The 8,312-nt window shown below is 43.0% G+C and overlaps 1 non-coding gene across 1 annotated transcript; it reads right to left on the bottom strand.

The window, feature by feature from the left end:
- Window positions 1-222: 222 nt before the first annotated feature.
- On the bottom strand, window positions 223-300 carry Trnat-ugu. The gene has a single exon. It is a non-coding gene; the product is annotated as a tRNA-Thr (tRNA).
- Window positions 301-8,312: the final 8,012 nt, after the last annotated feature.

Below are 8,312 nucleotides of genomic sequence, written 5' to 3' on the forward strand. Positions count from 1 at the left end.
TGGTTATTCTTATATTAAAATCAGTAAATTAGCACAAAATATAACTGCCTGTGATGGGCACAATTAAATAACACAACTAAGATATGACGGTAGTATCTGTTCCCGAAAGAACAGTTACCGTAGATGACCATGCAGCTTTGCTAGAATGAAATGATAATTAAATGGACACCCTAGATGCAACCAGGCGTTGATATACTTCATTGGGGACATGTTGAAAATGTGTGCCCCGATCGGGACTCGAACCCGGGGGGATCTCCTGCTTACAGGGCAGACGCTCTATCCATCTGAGCCATCGAGGGCACAGAGAATAGTGCGCCAGCAGGGACTTATCCCTTGTACGCTCCCCGTGACACGCACATTCCCAACATGTCCACACCACTACATTCGTAGTGCGCCTAACTCGTACAGGACTTGGTAGATTAATCAAACACGAGTAATGAGTATGATGGCCAAACATCTATTGGGCGGTGGTTTCACTGTTGTTGCATTAACTTATCAAGATTTCTAGAAGACGATATTATTACGAGAATCAACGCAGAAGAGGATGGAATAAGTGGTGAAGACACTGAAGAAGAGAAGGAAAAGAAGAACCAAGGATTCCAAGAAAGAAGATTTATTTCATCATCGCAGAAGAAGTCGGAAATAAAAAAAAAAAAAACAGACCATATTTAGAACAATCTAATAGCCGAAGCAGTCTCATTAAGAGGACGCAAACACTCTGCCATTTCTTCAAGCTGCGTGCCAAGTTGTTTTCCATCTTAATTTAGGTAGAAAAGAAACTCTGACGTTTGCCTTCTCTGTGGACTGTGATGCGAGTCGAGTCGAAATTGTTATTGGTCGTATGAACAACTGAAAATAGTTTCGTAAGTGAGCTTTAACAGTGTAAGGGCTGAGACTGGAAACATTTTAATTTAAAATTAATAAAATAGATGATTCGCCATTTAAGCGTGTAGTCATACTGACTTCGCTCTTCAGATTATAAACTTGTGTCCGCGATGTAGCCCCTCCCCATTCCTCTCCAGGGGTGCACTCAGCCTCGTGATGCCAATTGAGGAGCTACTCGACCGGCTAGTAGCGACTCCGGTCAAAGAAAACCATCATAACGACCGGGAGAGCGGTGTGCTGACCACACGCCCCTCCTATCCGCATCCTCAGCTGAGGATGACATGGCGGTCGGATGGTCCTGATGGGCCACTTGTGGCCTGAAGACGGAGTGGGTGCGTGCGCGCATTCCTCTCCACACACAACCATCTCCCCCAACATAAGGCACTTCCGTATCCTAATCAGAAACAATTTTAAAGTTTTAAAGTGATTACTTCGCGATAGAGATCAACAGCAGAGCCGCCAGGGAGATTTAATTTAAGTTTTGGGTGGTTAATTTTCTAGTTGGCGAAATACGAGTAGTATCTGCCATTTTGCTGTGGTCCAGCGATATAAAAAATGGCAGCATCCCAGCTGCAGGAAAGAGTTGCCTTCAATCTGGTACCGCACAAACTGAGCCGTTTCTTAGCGTCAGAGTTTATCAACTACCCTGTGTCTTTCTTTCACATCCAATAAAACAGAATCTTTAACTAATTGAGTAAACATAGACTGAATGAACAGAACAATGTTGACATTTTCTAAAAGAAATCATTAACAGTATTTCATAGTATATTTGTAACATTAGCCGTAAAGAACTCTCTTTCACATTTAGATTTTGCAATTGTCAATATAAGTCGCATAAAGTGTGAATTAAGAAGGGACCGGTTGGCAGAACACGTTCTCAGGCATCAAGGAATCACCAACTTAGTATTGGAGCGAAAAGCGGAGAGTAATACTCGTAGAGGCAGACCAATACACTTAACAAATTCAGAAGGATATAGGTTGCAGAAGTTACTCGCAGATGAAGAAGCTTGCACAGGATGCATCAAACCAGTCTCTGGACTGAAGACCACTCTGTGGATTCATGCTCGTGAGGAACTCTTGTAAAATGTACCTGAGGGTTGAAATAACCCCAATAAATATGCGAAAAATGACTTCACTTGGTATTTTAACAAAACATAACAAGTAAAAGCAAACGAGCGTTCAAATAATTCTACTACACATGCGAGAGCCGATTTAAATGGCATTTTAACAAAACGTAACACCTAACGGCAATCCTAGTCTCAGACTTTGTTCAGAAGTAGTTGTATTCAGTGAACTGTCACCCTATACGACTATAACCTTATTGTCGTGTAGCTAATTTATGTGACAACATAACGCACGTCAAGTCATTACAGTATTATGTTGAGGTAATGGCTCAAACTGTCATACATAAATCACGTCTGCAGGTCCAATTGCTCGAAACTACACACACTCAGCGGACTGATTGGCATAACTCTCCAACGCTACCGAATTTGTCCATCACTTATGAATATTTGTCGCATAAATTACCCAGACAACATTACCTCTTCGTTGCACTATGCCTCAATATTTTCAACACTTAAGGCGACTCTTTCAGATGTGGTTACTGGAATTAGACTTACCCATGAAAAGTAACTTTTCTTCGTTGCATCCATAGGAACATCGATTCTTTCTGTTGCTCTTACCAACAAATAAATGTTTAAAAATAGGGCAAGCAAGTACTATTTAAAGTTCCAGTGCAAAATGTAAGCAAACAGCATTAATATTACTAGCGAGGCGACTACGCCTGCTTGTCATCAGCGATTTCGTACAAATTTATGGTACCTGCAGTGCTTGGCCAGACATGGAAGTGGGAGCTACAGATAGCCAAAAATATTATTTTTGGCGCGGGTCGTGGGCCATTTACGTTGGCGTACTTTCCAGACGGTGGTTGGCACAGGGGAAAAAATACAGAACAGTAATCTGTAGGTGCCTAAGTGGAAACATTTTTAATTTTTTCTTTCAATTTTCACGTTAACTACACTGCAAATAAACAGACGTATTGCTCAATATATTGTATTTCATAATATTTTCATGACAGGCGTGGAAATGAAAATTTGGGATTTTAAATAAATTTCCAGCAACGAATTGCAAGGTATACACGAGAACTTCATATATAACATTAGATACTTTCATTGTTTCACAGTTGATGATTTACCCGTGCTGGAGTGATAGTTGTAAAAACAGGAGAAGCAGTAATTTCCTTGGCATCTTGCACGTTTTCTAAACGCCGCATTTTTACAATTGCATGTTAGTTTTAGAGTTTATGTAGAAGAAGAAATTTGATTTGCACTGACAAAAGGTTCCTCTTATCGCATAGTGTGAGAGCAAACCGCGCCTAACACATGATTTCACCAAATATTGGCACTACAATGTATTTTGATACAGTCTCCTTGAGATGTGATCCATTTTTCCCTTTCGATAAGAGCAGTTTTGGAGCTTTTTGGTCTAATTCTTTACCTGACGATAAAAATAGCCATCGCAGCGTGGCAGTAACGAGTGCATTTGTGGCGAATCATTTTAATAGTGCTTCATGGAAATTCTCCTCCACCTTGAAAAATCTGGTCATATAACTGTGGATTTGTTTGTCCTCTTCATGATAAAGTTAGAAGAAGAAATCTATTCTCCTGCACATAGGGTTTCAGTACATCTAATCTCTAATCTCAGTCCGAACAAGTCTCAAAAATGGTTCAAATAGCTCTGAGCACTATGGGACTTAAGTTCTGAGGTCATAATTGCCGGCCGGTGTGGCCGTGCGGTTAAAGGCGCTTCAGTCTGGATCCGCGTGACCGCTACGGTCGCAGGTTCGAATCCTGCCTCGGGCATGGATGTGTGTGATGTCCTTAGGTTAGTTAGGTTTAATTAGTTCTAAGTTCTAGGCGACTGATGACCTCAGAAGTTAAGTCGCATAGTGCTCAGAGCCATTTGAACCATTTTTTTCTGAGGTCATCAGTCCTCTAGAACTTAGAACTACTTAAACCTAACTAACCTAAGGACGTGACACACATCCATGCCCGAGGCAGGATTAGAACCTGCTACCGTAGCGGTCGCGTGGTTCTAGACTGTAGCGCCTAGAACCGCTCGGCCACTACGGCCGGCAAACAAGTCTCGGAAAACCCTAACAGTACTGACCGACCGCCGTGTAACCCTCAGCCTACAGGCGTCACTGGATGTGGATATGGAGGGGTATGTTGTCAGCATACAGCTCTCCCGGCCGTTGTCAGTTTTCATGATCGGAGCCGCTACTTCTCAATCGAGTATCTCCTCCATTTTTCTCACAAATGCTGAGTGCACCCAGCTTTCTAATAGCGCTCGGCAGACCAGAAAGTCACCCATCCAAGTGCTAGTCCAGTCCGATATCGTTTAACTTCGATAATCTGACGGGAGTCAGTGTTACCATTGCGGCAAGGCCGTCGCCCCTTCATTAAATCAGTTACAAATTTTTGCGTGAGTTTGTGGTAAATTTCCCATATTTTGATGAAATAATGACGACATTCCTATAATTTGTCTCGTTCTCTTCCACTAAATTTTCCTTTGTCTTTCCTTTTCATATCTTTTTTATGAAATTCTGAATAAATACAATATATTTAGCATTAGTTTGGTTTATTTGCAGCGCAAGTAACGCGGAAACTGAAAAGAAGAAAAATGTTTCCGCATAAAGACTCGGCCCACGACCCTTCGATTTCCTTTAAATACTCTTTCACTGCGCCAACCGCTGTCTAAAGCGATGTTAAGCCTCACCCGACCCACACCTTAAGTGCTAGTTTCTCCAAGCGCTTGGCCATCTCCCATCTCTGTCACTTTCAGTTCTGGTCAAGAGCTGCACGTACCATAAACTTGAGCCAATTCGGTGGTGAGGTGTAGGTGCGGTTCTCTTGTAATTATCCCGGAACCCTATACCAGCCGTAGGCTGCCTATCTAACGCCTTCAGCGGCAACAAACATTTGATTCGCGTAAATACTGACCGAATTTAAATGTCATCATCAACTTATTAAGAAGTATAATTTTACGTTAAAAGTTGTCCTGGTGTTTTAATAGATTACCTCTTTACTACTAACTATATTCGCAATAAACTTTGCACACAGTATCTACATATATCTCTCAATGTACCTGTAAAAGTATATGATTCTGCGACAGATGCGTGAAAAAGTACATTTCGCTTAAAATGGAGCCCAAGTTACGCTGACAATGCTCATCCAGTGTTTCATACGAGAGCGCTTAGCAACTTCCAAGAAACTTTAAGCAAAACTTCAAACCTTTTCTAAATTTTTCTCGCTTACATCCTAACGTCTAACGTTTAACACATTAACAAATATGTAATCAGATGCCTGAGGCTGTTTCATACATACCAGATCGATTCTTTAAAGAATTGGGGGTTTGGTGTTTAAACATAAGCTATCGACGTCGGGGGAGGAGGGAAGAACAACGAGAGCAGTGTCAGAAAACCCTCCTGAACGAGAATACCTGGAACGCAGCGCCCAGACGGCGGGAGAACGGACGCTGTACCTGGACCGCGCGCGGGGCGCGGACCGCACCGCCTCATAGGAAGCGCCTGAGGGAGGAGCGGGAGCCGGATTGACCTATATATATACCAGGCGCCGGTTCATTGCCGGTCAGTACATCAGTGCACCTGATGATGGCAACGTGGTCGATTGCCGAAATATTGTGTCCTATGCACAATCATACCAGGCTGTTCACCCGAGATTTATTTCGTCATAAGCCACACAACTACTCTGTCTACTCACATTAATGTGACCGTCTGTCATTATTAGCAGTTATTAAAACGTGCCATACTGTATTACAATTGCTGTAAATCTCTGCAACCGTCCGTTTATTCCTCTTATATCTTGCCACCTCTAGTACAAATAAGGCACTAGTGCCCTTCACGTCCTTTAATAGTCAAATTTGAGTTAGTTATGACGATTAACCGGGTATTCAGAATAAGATTACTGGTCGAAGCTCCTACCAACGAAACTATTGTGATCACAGCAAAACTGACAGCTTGTTCGAAATTGAAAAATTTCGATCGCCTTCAGACAATGTGGATCGTGTGCGTGAAATACTTTCTAGAGGACATAACATATCAATGAACAATGGAACACATATTCCACAGGTGGATCCTCCTCAAAACATCTTCGTGGGTAAACGTATGACCTCTAGTTGCTGCTGGCTCTGGGTCACAGAGATCACAAGCCTTATTTTCACAGACTTCCGGTGACGAGTAGCAAAAGTCTTCTTCAGAGGTTAATAATCGTAAACAAAATACCGTCCATAGCTTTACAATGTAACACATTATAATTTGCCCGTTAGGCGCACGAAAAATGAAGAGGAAAGAAAAGAAGATAATATGTTAGGTGGTGTGTCATTATCTAAAACTGATTGACAGTTATTTTCTAGTGAGGGTACATACCTTGACAGGTTCCAAGCCCTTTTTTGAATGTCGCCTCTCATTTTCATCGATTTTATTGATGTTTTATATCATTGCACGGTGGTAACAGGCCAAATAAGGTTATTGAAATGTGAGTATTTTTACTGAGAGCTCAAAATACTTTTCACTTGATTCCTGTGCATGTTGGGTTACTTCCCTGGATGGCCTGTGCGAGGCGAGCAGTGGAGGACGCGGCACACTGCGTTTCTGGTTGGGCGCTGCACTTCTCCGAATACTGAGAGGATCGAACATCAATGGGCTGAAGCACCTGGCTGAATGACTGACAACAGTCGAGTTTCACCTATTGTATGCAGGGCGAAACGACCTGCGGGACGTCTGAGTGTTGCCGCAGTTTATGTGTTTACCATTCTGACGCATCCGGAACGAAGACTGCTGGCACGACTGACTGCATTGTCCTCATAATTCTGAGAATACTTGTGGACCGTGCCCTGCTCGGTGCGACTATTTGGCGCCAGATGGCAAGTGGTCTAGGCATGTCGTTTTCGTTGTTGGTCAAACGGCAAGTTCTGTGGGCTCAGCTGAATAGCAGGGGCATGATTGGTAACTTAAACTGAGGCTAGTTGACGTCATAAAGCCCTGCTCGAAATTGGAGGAAACGTTCGCTATTGGCGCGAATGATGTTCTGAGACAGTGTGGGGGAATTTTGGAATGAGCACTGAATGCTGATTCGCGGTTTCCGTGGATGGTAGGGAGTTGAGCAATATTGGCTTTGCTCTTGCATTGCGTGGGCGCAGGGCATTCGGGATCTGATCTTCACCAGAGTCGGACGGTCTTGCGACTTAGTCGCACTTTTTCGGCAGAACTTAGAGTTAACGGACAGTCGTCGAGGCCAGGGGCTGAAACAGAGCTGCTGCACAGCAAAAGTCGGTGCCTACATCATCAGAACGCTACCTACCAACGACGTGCTGCAGATTTCAGGTCTGGTACAGTATTTTGCGGCTTCGTCATTGTAGGACCAATCGTTTTATACTGAATCCCTCAGCAGCACATGCGCTCACTTTGCTACAAGTGCACCTTTGTTGTTTCTCCAAGTGATCCAATTTGAGCTCTCATACTAATGGCGATACTACAATATGACCTCCAGTCATTATCGTCAGTCTATTGCATCACAGAGAGTAAGAGCCCCTTGTTCTCGAGCCAACTCTTATCCTCATAATAGTTCAGTATACCCTATCCTTTAACCTACTGTTTGTGTCAATAAACATGTGCCCTTATGTTCTGATGAATAATAAATCTCATTGTAATATTTAATCCGCATATCATTTCGATGCAGAATCTCATTTCCTATTGTTTATTATGATAAAGTTCTCTTTTTTTTCCTCTGAGTAGATTACGATTTTTATTAAATTATTGTGAGTGTGTACTCCTTATTTTACGAACTAGCAGGGTCCACCATCATTTTCTTTCATTACCGTTGTGAGCATAATTAATTAGGTGGCAGGTAAGAAGGGCGTCGAGTGCATGTCTCGTTCTCATGCAAAATTCGTCAGAATTAAAGAGGTACAAACTTTTCTCCACCCCGGCTCCTTGCAACCCACGTATAGTATCCCCCTGAAAGCACTGTTATGATCTTGATGGTTGCATTTGTAGCATCATAGTCGTAGTTCTCATTTCTGTTCAGACAGTCACCTCATTCAACTCCACGCTTACCTGTACTCAACGGCCGGCCGATGTGGCCGCGTGGTTCTAGGCGCTTCAGTCTGGAACTGCGTGACCGCTACGTTCGCAGGTTCGAATCCTGCCTCGGGCATGGATGTGTGTGATGTCCTTAGGTTACGTAGGTTTAAGTAGTTCTAAGTTCTAGGGGACTGATGACCTCAGATGTTAAGTCCCATAGCGCTCAGAGCCATTTTTGTACTCAACGACCACCGCTCTTCAGGCCACCTGCCGAGATAGAGATCGCGTTAATGTGTTGCTCAATGTTCAGTTAATAAGAATGCGG

Source organism: Schistocerca americana, chromosome 3 (genome assembly GCF_021461395.2).
Source record: "Schistocerca americana isolate TAMUIC-IGC-003095 chromosome 3, iqSchAmer2.1, whole genome shotgun sequence".
In the NCBI taxonomy this organism is placed as follows: Eukaryota; Metazoa; Arthropoda; class Insecta; order Orthoptera; family Acrididae; genus Schistocerca; species Schistocerca americana.